At 40.4% G+C, this 16,837-nt stretch overlaps 1 pseudogene across 3 annotated transcripts in view; it reads left to right on the top strand.

Annotated features, from left to right (window-relative positions):
- Positions 1-16,837, top strand: part of LOC147530809 (alkane hydroxylase MAH1 pseudogene) — a 28,192-nt pseudogene that overhangs the window by 8,647 nt on the left and 2,708 nt on the right. The window contains exon 2 of one of the 3 annotated variants that reach the window (XR_015227886.1): positions 12,234-12,399. The exons of 1 other annotated variant lie outside the window; for it this stretch is intronic. The product of XR_015227886.1 is annotated as an alkane hydroxylase MAH1 pseudogene, transcript variant X6 (transcript). Of the gene's footprint in view, positions 1-7,957; positions 8,028-12,233; positions 12,400-16,837 lie in introns of those variants that run through there. One more of the 3 variants, XR_015227887.1, reaches the window with a different exon arrangement.

Below are 16,837 nucleotides of genomic sequence, written 5' to 3'. Positions count from 1 at the left end.
CTTTGTGGTTTTACAAATAATGAGTAGGTTTTAATTGGTATCCTCTACTCTAATCACATATGCACATATGCCTGAAAAAACCTAACATGTAAATCCTATACGCACCAAAGCACACAACAACGATCCTTTAATTGAAAGGATGAAATAACCCTAAAAAGAATACTAATGTAAGCCTGAATAAAAAATAAAACATAAAAAACAAAAACGAATGAAACAAACCTATGAATTATTCTTGCATTTGTAACCGAAAAGATCCCTAAACTGAAAGCATGAATTAAAATCTAAAATGGTTACTAATGTAACCCTGAAATAAAAAACTATATGTATTTGGGTTTGTTTCATTCATTAAAAGGAACCGTGTAAAATCAACTTAACAATCGAGTATTTATTAGTCATGTTGGTCCACTGTTTACCTATTTCAGCGACATAATTCTGGCAAGAAGCACTTATGAATAAAATAAGTTGCATAGGTCTTCTTTAGGAAATATCACATATTCCCATCCAAATGTTGCATTTACGGCACCTGAATAACGTTACAGATATTAGTATGATGTAACATGTTAATGCAATAAAATGGAAGCACTCCAAATCACAAATCTATATCATTTGGATTCACTCGTCAGTTTGTGCAACTAAAAACTCAACCCCTGGTATGATAGACAAACATGGTGAAAATGAATAGCAGAACCCAAACTTATATCACATTGAAACCACAATAAAATCAGCAAGATGTAAGCTTAACTATTTAGAGAGGGGCTTTGAACAATAAGAATGTAATTTTGAAATCAACTAAATATAAGTGTGAATCAGCCACACCATAAAAATCGTGAGTTTGAATCATTTTAACCAAAAAAAATCAGCACATTGTAAGCTTAAATTACATAGATTTCTTCAAAGAATAAAATCAGCAAGATGGGAGCTTTACTATAAAGATTTCTCCTAAGTTATACTGACTCTAAGAGCCAATATGATAGTTGAACAACAAATTAGTGACTTAAATCGCACTGAAGCCGAAGACGCCAAAAATTCAGTGAAAATGTAGAGGTGAAAAGACAGTAAAATCCAACACACTGTATAGAGTGACAAAGTATTTACCTAGAGAGTTGCAATGAAGGACGAAGTAACACTATATAGAAAAAAAGAGGCTCAAATTTTTTGCGAACTATAGCATCGTGTTGAGCGTATAATTCTTTTCCACGACCACCTCGAGAAGAGGAAACATTGTCAAGGGTAAAACGATTATCCCAGCTTTGATAGCAGACTGTCTCTAGGAGAATTTTTTTATAGTTGCACTTTGACGGAGTAACCCTCATAAGAATCATTATTCAAGCTTCGTTGTGAAGTAGGAGCTGTCTAGACTTTTAAGTGAATTTGACCAGCCTGTCTGTCGTCTAGATTTTGTTTAGGTCGCTTGGTTGAGCCAGCTTGATTGCGGTTGTTTCCTTCCTTCTAGGATCTTCGTAATGCTTCCTCGATTTTCGATTAACAAAAATATAAAAAAATAGATTGAAAAAGAGATGGATAGATTGTGGTTGTTAGAAGTGACTCGAATATGGATTGATATAGAACCCAGTTTATGACCCGCCAACCCGTTTACAAGGCAATGGTAATTGCCTGCCAAGACTGAAGATCTCGGCGCCGAATTTTGGACCCGTTAGCGAAGCTGATTGCTGAGACAGAGCTGGTATGCAAAGCAGGGCTGTAAGGCAGAGCTGGACTCCGAGACAGAGCTGGAATTCGGAAGCTAGGGTTATGTCGATGATTAGTGTTATCCGTGTAATGTCGGTTATAGAGAGAGCCGGTTGTAGAGAGTCGATGAGGCGGTGGGATTAGGGTTTAGTGGCTATATAAACTAAACCCTAAGGAGATATCAGTAGCACAATCTCACGAATCTCTTGTGTAAACTTTTTTGAATTGGTAAGCCTGTGCCTCGAACCCCTGACCTCTACGTGGAAGATTATGCCTCTTACCACTCTAATCAAGGGTTGTTGGCATCTCTTGTGTAAACTTGTTTGCTTATCATAGTGGAAATCATCGCGCCGTTGTCGTCGTGGAGTAGGTCTCACCAACTGAACCACGTAGATCTATGTGTTCTGTTCTTGATTGTTCTTTACTATTCCTATTGCTTGTCTTGGATTACTCGTATTGATCACATTAACCTCGATTGGCATAACAGTGGTCTCAGAGCTGAGGTTTTGAGGTTTCGGTGATGGCGAAATACGAGATAGAGAAGTTCGATGGAAGTAACGATTTTAATATTTGGAAGATTAAGATGCGAACAGTATTAGTTCAACAGGGTCTGCTGAAGACGTTGAATAGGAAGGCTGCACTCGCAGAATCACTTTCAGAAGTAGAGAAGGAAGATCTCATGGAGAGAGCTCATGGTCAGATTCTACTCTGTTTGAGCAATGAGGTCTTGCGGGAAGTAGCGACGGAAACTACAACCGATGGGCTATGGAGTAAGCTGGAGACAAGGTATATGGCGAAATCTCTAACTGATCGCTTATATCTGAAGAAGAAATTATTTAGTTTACAGATGTTAGAAGGAGAATCGTTGCAAGACCATATGGATGAACTCAACCGAGTATTCTTAAATTTGGCAAATATAGATGCCAAATTCGAAGAAGAAGTTAAGGCAGTACTATTGCTTGCATCCCCGTCACCATCATGTGAAAGCTTTGTTGATTCTTTTATGTCTGGTAAAACAACTACAATCTTTGAGGATGTTAAAGCAGCACTGAACTCGAAGGAGTTGAGACAAAGGTCAATGGAAGAAAGTAGCTCAGGTGATGGTTTGGTTGTAAGGGGAAGGTCGCAGCATGTGTTCGATGGGAAGGGCCATTTACGGTCTAAATCGAAACTTAAGAAGTACAGATGCTTTAACTGTAAGAAGAAGGGACACTTCAAGAAGAATTGTCCTGAGCTTAGGAAGAAGCTAGATGAGGCAGCAGTCATCGAAGAAGATAATGGTAGTGTCTTGGCAATCATTGAAGAATGTGATGAAGCTATGGTTCTGGCGATCAATGCCTGCTTCGCTTAAGATAGGTGGATTTTGGATACTGGTTGTACATTCCATGTATGTCCTCATAAGGAATGGTTTTCCACTTACACAGTCACTAATGGAGGTAAGGTGTTAATGGGAAACGACGCTCCATGTAAGGTGGTTGGAATTGGTACTATTAAGATCAAGATGCACGATGGTGTTGTGAGGACTATAATAGACATCAGACATGTTCCAGAATCGAAGAGGAATCTAATCTCTTTGGGAACTCTGGATGATAATGGTTGCAAATATACTGGTGAAGGTGGTGTTCTTCGGATTTCTAAGGGAAGTCTTACAGTTATGAAAGGGTTGAAAAAGAATGGTCTATATGTGGTACAGGATAACACTGTTACCGGATCTGTAGCGGTATCATCATCAGACAAGGAAGTTGAGACTACCAAGCTATTGCATATGCGGTTAGGGCATATGAGTGAAAGGGGGATGGCTATATTGAGCAAACAGGGTTTACTCTGTGGGCAGAAGGTTGAAAAATTGGAATTCTATGAACATTGCGTCTTTGGGAAGCAAAGTCGAGTAAAGTTCAGTACAGCGGTTCACAATACCAAAGGGACTCTGGATTACATCCATTCAGATCTTTGGGGTCCCTCTCGGGTTAGCTCACATAGTGGGGGTAGATACATGTTAACCTTGATAGATGATTTTTCTGGGAAAGTATGGGTCTACATACTGAAATGCAAAGATGAGGCATTCGTCAAGTTCAAGCAGTGGAAGATCTTGGTCGAGAAGGAGACTGGAAAATCGATCAAATGCTTGAGGACAGACAATGGCATGGAATTTTGCAGAAACAAGTTTAATAGGTTCTGTGTAGACGAAAGGATAGTGAGACACCATACGGTCAGAAAGACCCCACAACAGAATGGTGTGGCGGAACGTATGAACAAAACTCTATTGGAACGAGCTAGTTGTATGCTTTCAAATGAAGGGCTGCCGGAGGTGTTCTGGGCTGAAGTAGTGAACACGGCAGCATATTTGGTAAATATTTCACCCTGTACATATATTGAGTTTAAAACTCCTAATGACGTATGGTTTGGTTATCCTTGTAATTATGAGAACTTGAGGATCTTTGGTTGTCCGGATTATGCACATGTTAAAGAAGGTAAACTTGATCCGAGGGCTAAGAAATGTGTATTTCTAGGGTATGAGCCTAGAATTAAGGGTTATCGGTTGTGTAATCCGGATGGAAAATCGAAGAAGTTTCTCATAAGTAGAGATGTTACTTTTGATGAGTTAGTCATGGTAACTCAGAAGGTAACGCCTGTAGATACTCGGGAGGGTGTTGGTAAACAGGTTGAGCAGAAAGATCATAGGGAGCATGTGGAGTTTGAGAAAGACACTCCAGAAGAGGTTCGGCGTCATGTATATGAGCAAGCTGAGGAAGATGAACCAGAGCTGGTTCATTACACTATTGCGAGGATTAGGGGAAGGAGAGCCATCCGGGCACCAGATAGGTATGGGATGGCAGATATGGTTGCATTTGTACTTAGTATGGGGGAAAACATTGATGGAGGTAAGCTATGCACCTATGAAGAAGCTATGAGGAGTGATGAATCAAGGCAGTGGTCTCTTGCCATGAATGATGAGATTGAGTCTCTTCGGAAGAACCGAGCCTGGTAGTTAGCCGATCAGCCTAAGGGTCAGAAGATTGTTGGTAGCAAATGGGTTTTCAAGAAGAAGGAAGGAATCCCAGGGGTGAAAGATGCACGTTATAAAGCTGGTTAGTAGCTAAGGGGTTTACACAACGAGAAGGGATAGACTTCAATGAAGTATTTTCTCCTGTTGTTAAACATAGCTCTATTAGAGTGATACTTGCTATGGTTTCTTTGTATGATATGGAATTGGAGCAGCTTGATGTTAAGACTGCGTTCTTACATGGAGAGCTGGAGGAACAAATCTATATGCGTCAGCCAGAGGGGGTTGAGATTCTCCAGAAAGAAGACCAGGTCTGCTTGCTGAAGAAGTCTTTCTATGGACTGAAACAGTCTCCTAGAAAGTGGTATAAGCGTTTTGATACTTTTATGGTTAAAAACGGCTACGACAGAAGCAGGTACGATAGTTGTGTGTACCACAGGAAACTATCGGATGGTTTTTATGTGTATCTATCTTGTATGCGGATGACATGCTGATAGCTTGCAAGGATATGTCGGAAATCCACATGTTAAAGGATCAGTTAAAGGGTGAGTTTGAGATGAAAGACTTGGGTGCCTCAAGGAAGATATTGGGTATGGAGATACGGAGAAACAGATCTGCTGGGAAACTGTTCTTGTCTCAGAAAACGTACATCGAGGAGGTGTTGGAACGTTTTGGTATGACTAAGGCAAAACCTGTCAATACTCCATTGGCAGCACACTTCAACCTTTCAGGTAAACTGTCACCAACAACTGATGACGAGACGGAGTATATGTCTCGGGTGCCTTATGCAAATGCAGTAGGTACCAATATGTATGCTATGGTGTGCACAAGGCTTGATATTTCACATGTTGTTAGTGTAGTAAGTAGATACATGGGTAGACCTGGGAAAGGTCATTTGGCAGGTTGTGAAATGGATAATAAAACAACCAATAAATTTTAGAGTACAATTAAGGCATCCTATGCACTTCAAGCATACAACGTCATCTCAAAGAAAAATGACTAAAACATTAATTGGAAAAACAAGAAGACATATTCAAAGAACGTAAGATAACAACAAATTAATTGACAATTATTTGTGTTAGGGGAGGTCTTGCCATCTGATACATCATACATTATAACCAAATTGATAAAGAATCATCTTTCTGCAGTACTCGTTGATATCTCCATCTATCTAATCATTATAAACATTGGTTTATTCATTTGAATATGAATCTTTCATCCTTCCGGATTTTCGTTGTAGTCGTCTGTTTGTTTATATTTTTTCAGCATCTAGATCTTTCCAAAAGCAGATAAGTGGATACACTGATGCCCCTAAGTGTTAGAGATCCACTCACTCGGTATATCCGAGTGGATTAGGACGAATATTGAAGCTATAGGAATCCATATAGGATTAGGATTGTTATCATTATCGGATTCCTAATACAACTCCTAATAGGATTATTGTATAGATAAACATGTAATATAGTATCTTATATACTTAAAACTCTTATTATGAATCCTATATATATGGATCAAACTCAATGTTGTAATCATCAAGTTGTAAAGTAATAACAAGGTTTTTACCTAGCTCACTCTCTCCCTCTCACTCGATCATCACTATCACCACTCGGTTTCATCCGAGTTGCCTTTGCAACAGTCCCTCGATCTTCAACCGAGACGATCATCAAATCGTTCTCGGCCGCACCGAGAATCCCACAGTGCACTCTCGGTTATACCCGAGAGTTACACTGCTCCAGCTCGGCTATACCCGAGAGGAACTTCAAGGTTCACTCGGTCTCACCGAAGTGTTATCTCTCTCGGCTTCTACACATCCGTCTTCCTCGAGTTTCATCGAGTTGTTTACTTCAAGGTTTAAACCTTCTCACATGGTATAAGAGCCTAAAGAATTCAATTTGTTTTTGAAAGATGACTACTCCCGAATCTTCGGAGATCTCTCAAATTCATCCTAACACTAATAGTGGGCCGTTTGATGTTCACCACTCGGATTCTCCTACTACTATTCTCATCACACCGCTTCTAACCGGTGACAATTACTCCTCATGGTCGCGAGGAATGACTAAGGCCTTAAGGGCTAAAGCTAAACTTGGTTTCGTTGATGGAAGCATTGAAAAACCCACCGATCCTAAAGAATTAGAATTATGGGGACGATGTAATGATCTCGTCTCTAGTTGGCTCATCAATTCCGTTGATCCACCTCTTCGCGATTCAATCTTATATGATGAATCGGCCTTTGATATATGGCACAATCTATATGATCGCTTTCACCAACGCAATGCTCCCAAAATATTCCAATTGAAGAGAGCAATTTCTTGTCTCAAACAAGATAATTCCGACGTTTCTACATATTTTACCCATCTCAAGGCCTTACAAGATGAACTCAATTCCTTGATTATCACCGAGCCTTGTACTTGTGGTCATGGTCGTTCTTTACTTGAACGTACTAATCAAGATAGAGCCATGGAGTTTCTTCAAGGGCTTAACGATAGATTTTCATCTATTCGTAGTCAAATTTTGTTGATTGAACCTTTTCCTTCGATTCTTCGAATCCATTCACTTATTAAACAAGAAGAGGTTCAACAAAACTTGGTCACTCCTATGACTATTGATTCCAAGCTTGGAAGCAACGAGTACAATCAAACTCGTTTTAACGGATCCGAGAGGCAACGTACTAAACGCCCTCGACCCTTTTGTGACAATTGCAAGATTCATGGTCATGATGTCACCTCTTGCTATAAACTCCATGGGTACCCACCAAATTATGGACAAAGAAACCGGAACCGAAACCGCCAAGACACCATCAACCTCTCGGTTTCGGACCAAACGGGCCAGGGGGTGCCTCCAGCAACTTCTTTCACCAAAGAACAATATCAAGGGATTTTGGCACTCCTTGACCGAAATCGGCAAGCCACCGCAGCCCAATCCAACGGTAACTCCAACAAGGATACCCATGTAAACCTAACCGGTAAGTACACTTCTTCTTTTCATCCTCCTTGGGTCATTGATTCGGGAGCCGCTAAACATATATGTTCACATATTTCAAGATTTTCTTCTTATTCCCTTGCACCACCGGACCTATATGTCCGTTTACCGGATGGTTCCCGAGTCAAGGTAGAACACATTGGTACCGTCTATTTTACCAATAGATTTTATTTACAAGATGTGCTTCATATTCCATCTTTTCAATTTAATCTCATATCTATTTCTCAAATATCTAAATCCCTTCGTTGCACCGTCTTATTTGACCGTGATTTGTGTCTTTTTCAGGACCGAACAACGAGGACGGAGATTGGGCATGGTAGTCTTCATGATGACCTTTACTTCCTTCGCATGGAGCGTCCCATCCTTTCGGTTTCAAGTTTAGATAATTCTAGTTATGAGTCTTTATCTTTATGGCATTCCTGTTTGGGCCATCCTTCTTTTAGTCGTTTTAAATTTTTTAATTCTAAACTTCCATGTTTGAATTTTAAATTTTTATCAAATAAAGTACCATGCGATATTTGCCCTCTTTCTAAGCAATCTCGATTGCCTTTTCCGATTAGTACTTCTTCCTCTTCTCATATTTTTGAGTTAGTCCATGCGGACGTATGGGGACCTTTTCCGGTTCCCTCCACCTCCGGGTGCCGCTATTTTCTTACCCTTGTCGACGATTATTCACGTTGTACTTGGATATTTCTCATGGATTCTAAGTCCGAATCCAATAAATTGATTATGAATTTCTTTTAATATGTCTCCACGCAATTTAATTGCACCATTAAGACCTTTCGTTCGGACAATGGTTCCGAATTTACTAATTCATCCCTACAAAGTTGGTTCCTTGAAAAAGGAGTTGTCCACCAACGTAGTTGTACTTATACCCCGCAACAAAACGGGATAGTTGAACGCAAGCATCGTCACATTCTTGAAGTAGCCCGTTCATTACGCCTTCAAGCTCATCTCCCTCTCTCCTTTTGGGGAGAATGTGTTCTCACCGCGGTTTATTTGATTAACAAATTACCGACACCCACCCTTAATGGTAAATCCCCCCATGAAAAACTCATTGGTATTACTCCTGATTTATCCCATCTACGTGTTTTTGGATGCCTTTGTTATGCACGTATCCCTTTGGTCAAAACCAAGATGGACGCCCGCTCCTCCGCCGGTATCTTCCTTGGGTATCCCAATGGCCAGAAGGGTTATCGAATCTACGATATTTCCACACGACGGATCTTCGTCTCCCGCGACGTCACTTTTGTTGAAAATCGATTCCCTATGCACCCCTCTTACTCGGCTGCTTCTTCTCATATCAATCGCCCAACACCATTTATAATGATCGACGACAATGATACATTCAACTTTCCGGCGACCGGGCGTTCCACGGTCGTCGTGCCACATAGTAGCACCACCGATGACAGTGGTGCTGCCCTTCCTGTTTCCAGGAACATCACCGATAATGGTGTTGTTCCTGTTTCCAGGAACTTTGCTGACAGCGGTGCTGTTCCTGTTTCCAGGAACTTTGCTGACAGCGGTGCTGTTCCTGTTTCCAGGAACATCACCGATGCAGGGGTGCCTCCTGACACCCCTGCTGAACTGGGCTCGTCTTCGCCCCTTATTTTCCCCTTGTCCGAGGTGTCTTCAGCACCTTCTACTGCTGCTCCTTCTCCAGGCACACCACCTGCCTCTAGCGCCGAGAATTCCCTCGACGACGGCCCGTCTGACTCCCCGACAACAGACGCCACCACTGACCTCCCCGTAGAAATCCTCGGTCGTCCCACATAATCTCGGCGACCACCACCTCATTTGGATGATTATGTGTGTTCCACCTCTTCTTCCGTCAAGTATCCACTTGAAAACTATTTTTCCATCAATTCTTTTTCATCATCTCACCAGAAATTTCTCTCTTCGGTGTTAACTACTACTGAACCTAGCTCCTTCACTCAAGCAATGAAATCTCCTCATTGGAAGGAAGCTATGGCCAAGGAAATCTCCGCTTTAGAAGCTAACAAGACTTGGTCAATTACTACTCTTCCACCCGGAAAGCGACCCATTGGTTGCAAATGGGTGTATAAGATCAAATTTAATTCCGATGGCTCCATTGAGCGATATAAAGCTCGGCTAGTCGCTAAGGGTTATACTCAAATCAAGGGCCTTGACTATACCGATACTTTCGCTCCGGTTGCCAAACTCGTCACTGTCCGTGTATTACTTTCTATTGCCGCCATTAAAGGTTGGTCACTCCACCAGTTGGATGTTAACAATGTCTTTCTCCAAGGCGATTTTCATGAGGAAGTATACATGAAACTTCCTCCCGGTTTTTCATCTTAGGGGGAGTCTACCGTTTGTCGCCTTCATAAGTCTCTTTATGGTCTTAAACAGGCCTCCCGCCAGTGGTTTTCAAAATTTTCCTCCATTCTCACTGAACGTGGTTTCTTTCAATCTAAAAGTGACTACTCTCTCTTCACTTGTCGCTCTCACTCCACTCAAATTTACGTTCTCGTCTATGTAGATGACATTATTATTTCAGGAAATAATGATCATGCTATTTCCCAGTTAAAAATATTCTTAAATACAGCTTTCTCCCTAAAAGATTTAGGTCGTCTTCAATACTTCCTTGGCATTGAAGTATCTCGTTCTTCACAAGGCATTTTTCTATGTCAACGAAAATATGCTCTTGATATCCTCAAAGATTTTGGACTAACCGCTGCACGTCCATCTGAATTTCCCACGGATCAAAAGCTCCACCTCAGTCCCACCGACGGCACTCCTTTAAAGGATCCATCAGTTTACCAACGTCTTATCGGCCGATTACTTTACTTAACGGTCACACGACCGGACATCACGTTTGCAGTAAATAATCTCAGTCAATTCATGCAAACACCTAGTCAAGTACATCTAGACGCTGCTCATCGCGTTCTACGATATCTGAATGGCACCCTTGATAAAGGAGTCTTCTTATCAGCAGATAGCTCTCTCCATGTCACAGGATACTGTGACTCAGATTGGGCTGGCTGTCCTACAACCCGTAGATCAACTATTGGGTATTTTACAATGATGGGTGATAACCCACTTTCTTGGAAATCAAAGAAACAACCAACAGTTGCAAAATCATCAGCGGAAGCAGAATATCGAGCTCTAGCCATTCTCACTTGTGAATTACAATGGCTCGAGTATTTATTACTTGATTTCGGAATTAATCACACGGACCCGATGACAGTTTACTGTGATAATCGGGCCGCTCTCCACATCGCAGATAACTCAATGTTTCACGAACGTACAAAACACATTGAAATAGATTGTCACATCGTTCGTGAGAAGATTAAAGGCAACGTCATTGCCACGCGCTTTACCACTTCAGACAACCAGTTAGCGGATATCTTCACCAAGCCACTTGGAGCAGAACCGTTCAAGAACATTATTGGCAAGTTAGGCATTACTTCCATTCCCGCTCTAACTTGAGGGGGAGTGTTAGAGATCCACTCCACTCGGTTATCCGAGTGGATTAGGACGAATATTGAAGCTATAGGAATCCTATAGGATTAGGATTGTTATCATTATCGGATTCCTAATACGACTCCTAATAGGATTATTGTATAGATAAACATGTAATATAGTATCTTATATACTTAAAACTCTTATTATGAATCCTATATATATGGATCAAACTCAATGTTGTAATCATCAAGTTGTAAAGTAATAACAAGGTTTTTACCTAGCTCTCTCTCTCCCTCTCACTCGATCATCACTATCACCACTCGGTTTCATCCGAGTTGCCTTTGCAACAGTCCCTCGATCTTCAACCGAGACGATCGTCAAATCGTTCTCGGCTTCACCGAGAATCCCACAGTGCACTCTCGGTTATACCCGAGAGTTACACTGCTCCAGCTCGGCTATACCCGAGAGGAACTTCAAGGTTCACTCGGTCTCACCGAAGTGTTATCTCTCTCGGCTTCTACACATCCGTCTTCCTCGAGTTTCATCGAGTTGTTTACTTCAAGGTTTAAACCTTCTCACACTAAGCATCAATCCAACCTGCACACAAGAAATGGTAACAAGCATATAAGCAATAAAAAATATAAGCTCAAGTATGCTAAATCCACAACTTTAACTATGACCTCTATAAATATAGGTCTTCAACCAAAAGCCCATCAAAATCATGTTGTGCATCCGACTCTTTGCAATTTCAAAATTTTACAAAACCAACATTAGTAATGTGCGAAAAAAATAGGAGTATAATAAAAACTTCAAAGCTTTCCTACAAAACCAACAACATAATAGTAGGATATGTGCTCTTATGGATTAGATATCACATTCAATATTTGGGTTGAGGTCAAGATATAATCTTTTGTATAGTTCCCTTGTTACGGTTAAAGTCAGTCTTTTCGTTGCAACATTTTTATATTCGTTAAGGAGTAATAATGACGTAACATTGGAAAGAAGATATTGGCGCTACAACCTTCCAAAATACTTAGATACTCTTCGTAATTAGGATTAGTATATTTCTATCTTTGTAGTTATATTTCCTATTCTTGTATTTCTAATTATGTTATTTTCTCTTCATGTAAAGTCTATATCTACACCTTCTCTAATCAATAAAGAAGACCTTTGATTCAATACAATAGTGCTGGTTTTCTTATTTTATCATGGTATCACGAGCATAAGGAGTTCTTATCATCTCTACGATTTATTTGGGATTCTTATCTTCTGTTTAAGCTTTAAAACCGCACTCAAAGGTCAGTTCGTTTATCTTTCTTATCGTTATCTTTCCTTATCGAATCCATTCATTCACAAAAAAAAAAGGCAGATTCAATTTTTTTATTACAATCATTTTTCGATTTGCCTTGGCAGAGTTAAAACGACCGTATATCGTTTTCTCTTTCTAGTTTCATATTCTTACAATAGAGATTCATCTGGTGATAAACAGAGTGAAGAAATTACATCAACATGATGAACTCATGTTATTTTTTATGTCTTTTTCCTTCAACATAATTTTTGGTGAAAATATTTTGAGTATTCAATCAGTAAGAGTTGTTTAGAGTTGGAAATAATCTCATCACAACCAGAGTTTAACAACCACTTTGGTCGGATTTGTTTTGGTCTCACATAGACCAGACAACTTACCGGACGCATAGATCAGAATTAAAACGGCCAAAGCCATCATCAACAATCTTGATTCGTTTACAACCGGTTCTCTCTATTGTTTAATCACGACCACAGTTACAACGACCAATTTGGTAGGATTCTTTGGTCTCACATAGACCAGAAACCTTACTACATAGACTTAGAACAGGGACTCGACCTCTAACGGCAATTCAACGCCATTTTTTCTTATCATCTCATCAGACTAACATTTTGGGTGATTTTCATATTATTCGTGTCAACCTTCTCTGTCACTGATTTCTGACTACATTTAACACTGTTGCAACTTATTCTTGACGGTTTCTCTCATGTCACTGACTTTGCTACATTAGCTATACGGTTGCGATTACCCTCTGACCACGTATTTGCTACATTAGAGATAGATCACCTCTGACCACGTATTTGCAACAGATCTGACTTTACATAACTGTCATTTTTCTTTGTTCAATACTCTCTCAACATAGCACACTGTTTGACCTACTTCCGGACTTCTAACTCCGTGATTATATTATTTTTCTCAGACAACCTTTAATCATGTCTGACGAATCACCATCATTTTGGTTGGTATTTCTTATCAAATATTTTAGCATTCCGACAATGATTTTCTTGTCAACTTTAAACACAACAATATTATTTTTGTTGTCGCTCCTTCAGTCAATATTTGACATTTCTTCGACAATGACTTACTTGTCGACTTTACCGACAATGCTACTTGAGTTATCACTTCTTCAACCTATTTCCCATACTTATTTTTTCTTTAGCAGACTCTTACAACTTATTCTCTCGAGTTTTTCTACTAATTTTTGCCGACCCATGATTTATATTCCTTCTCCTTCATTGAGATCGATTCTTTTTCCCGGTATAGATACTGGTGACCCTAGCCCTACGGCTACGACACTTTTCTCAGGAACTATTCTTTCCATCCACCCTACTTCATGGATTATCAATAATGGAGCTTCAAACCACGTCTGCTTTTCATTACAGTGTTTTAGTTCGTACGAACTTGCTCCTCCATCACTTTACGTTCAAATTCCTGATGGGAGTACCCTTCCTGTTAAACATATCGGTAAGGTAGTTTTTTCTGACTCTTTACATATCGAAAATGTTTATCATATTCCTAGTTTCAAGTTTAATTTGATTTCTGTACGACAATTATGTAAATCTTTAAATTGTCTTGCGACTTTCTCACCTTCCCACTGTGTCTTTACGGAAGTTTTGACAACCCGCCTGGTTGGACAGGCTGATGAGGTTGGCGACCTCTATATTTTACGTTGTAACTCTAATGCACTTACTCAACATAAGTCGCTTGACATTTGGCACCGCCGACTAGGACATCCAAGTTTGAATCGCCTCAAACACTTATCTCAACGATTTGATTTTATTCACTTCGACTCCACGCATGACTGTACAATTTGCCCTATGGCTAAGCAAATCTAAATTGCCTTTTCAAAAAAGTACAACAGTTAGTACTTTTCCTTTCCAGTTAGTTCATGCTGACATTTGGGGACCGTTTCCTGTTCCTATGCTCACAAATAAGCGATATTTTCTCACCTTAGTTGATGACTATTCCAGATATACTTGGACATTTCTTATGCAGTCCAAGTCTGAGACTAAGAAATATTTAGAATATTTCTTTAATTTCACAATTAAACAGTATCAAAAGACTATTAAGTCTATTTCTTCTGATTCGGCAACCAGCTCTACCTGCCCTATTCAGACTTTTCGTTCCGACAATGGAACTGAATTTCTCACTAAAGACTTACAATCTTGGTTCCAGTCGAATGGTATTATCCACCAACGCAGTTGCGTTCATACTCCACAACAAAATGGGGTCGTTGAACGCAAACATAGACATTTGTTGGATGTTGCTCGTGCCTTGCGATTTCAAGCTAATCTCCCCCTCAGTTTTTGGGGCGAATGTTTAAAAACGGCAACTTACTTAATTAATCAGATGCCAACTCCAATTTTATCACTTAAGTCACCTTATGAGGTTTTATATGATACTCCACCAGACTACTCGACCCTCCGTGTCTTCGGGTGTCTGTGCTTTGCTCATAATTTTAAAGCTACTACTAAATTAGATATGCGAGCTAAACCAGGAATTTTTATCGGGTACCCTTATGGAAAAAAGGGTTACACCATTTATGACCTAGAGACTAAGACTCTCTATGACTCTCGAAATGTAACTTTTTTTTTTAGAAAACAAATTTCCTTTTGGGTCGGTTACTGACGTTTCGTCTGACTCACACATTTTTACTCCTTTGAATATTTTGGATGACCATGTGCCTTCTCCCGACACTTTTCAGACTCCGTCGCAACATAATATTTTTCCACCTCCACCTTTAGTCGAGTCTTTTCCCTCGCCTTCGGTTGATTCTCCTCGTTTGCCTTTTATTGAGACGACGCCTCCTATTTCAGGTAGGCCCCTGACTCCCTCTGATCCCAGCAAGGATATACCTTCATCATCTCCTGTAGAGGTGCCTATAGCTTCTTCTGATAGTGCATCTTCTCCAGACTTTTCAGCTTCCGCTTCTCCTCGGCCTTTTACCACCAGTGGCACTTCATCACTCGACTCTCCCGTCGAGGAATCTGGTAATCCTACACGACCAATTCGTGTTAGGAATCCGCCTGCTTATTTGGCTGACTATATTCTTTCTAGTTTAGAAACGACATCTTCGCGCACTCCTTATCCACTGGTCGACTATATCAGTTTTGACCATTTTAGTAATTCTCATAAGGCTTTTCTAACTTCCATCATCACCACAGAAGAACCAAAATCTTACAAAATCGCTTCTGCTTCTCCAGAATGGCGTGAGGCGATGACTAAAGAGATTTCAGCTCTCGAGACTAATAATACTTGGTCTCTGACTTCCTTGCCACCTGGCAAGAAACCCATTGGTTGTAAGTGGGTTTACAAAATTAAATATCGTTCGGATGGATCTATCGAACGTTATAAGGCACGCCTCGTCGCCAAAGGATTTACCCAGGTTGAAGGTGTTGACTATCATGATACATTTGCTCCAGTTGCCAAATTGGTAACTGTTCGAGTCCTTCTATCCCTTGCGTCTATCCAAGGATGGTCGTTGCATCAATTAGACGTCAATAATGCTTTCCTCCAAGGAGACTTGGAAGAAGAAGTCTATGTGACCATTCCTCCAGGTTTTAGTAGCAAAGGTGACACTAGAGTTTGTCGCTTGAACAAATCATTATATGGTTTGAAACAAGCCTCCAGACAATGGTTTGCTAAATTTTCATCCGGTTTAAAAGCTGAGGGTTTTTCTCAATCTTCGTCAGACCATTCTCTTTTCAGTTATTTTAATGGTCCGACTGCTATCTATATTCTTGTCTACGTAGATGACATCATAATTACAGGCAACGACAACAAGGAAATTGACCTCCTTCGACAACGTCTCGAGAAACTATTTTCTCTTAAAAATCTCGGACGACTTCAATATTTTTTAGGCCTAAAGTATCTAGGTCCCCTAAGGGTATTTTCCTCTGTCAACGGAAATACAATTTGGACATTATCCGTGATTCTGGACTTCTCGGAGCTAAACCGAGTTTATTTCCTATGGAACAACACTTGAAATTATTACCTACAGATGGTACACCTTTAGACGATCCCACTTCTTTTCAGCGTCTCATTGGTCGACTTCTCTATGTCACTGTAACGAGGCCTGGTATCGCCTTTTCAGTGAATTATTTAAGTCAATTTATGCAACATCCCCGTTCAACACATATGGATGCTGCGACTCGAGTGCTAAGATACTTGAAGGGCACCCTCGATCATGGGATTTTTCTTTCGTCTTATAGCTCTCTGACACTTTCGGGTTTTGCCGACTCTGATTGGGCCAGCTGCCCCATCACACGTCATTCCACCACCGGGTACTTCACAATGCTTGGTGCGAGTCCGTTGTCTTGGAAATCTAAGAAACAACCGACAGTCTCCCGATCATCTGCTGAGGCAGAATATCGTGCTTTTGCTTTCCTTACTGCCGAGCTCCAATGGTTGAAATACCTATTTCAGGAGCT

The sequence above is a fragment of the Eschscholzia californica genome, unplaced genomic scaffold (assembly GCF_041429995.1).
Source record: "Eschscholzia californica isolate CP2 unplaced genomic scaffold, dmEscCali1.0.p SCAF_6, whole genome shotgun sequence".
Taxonomy (NCBI): Eukaryota; Viridiplantae; Streptophyta; class Magnoliopsida; order Ranunculales; family Papaveraceae; genus Eschscholzia; species Eschscholzia californica.
Note: the sequence above shows the minus strand (reverse complement) of the source record. Positions and strands in the feature narration are given on the sequence as shown.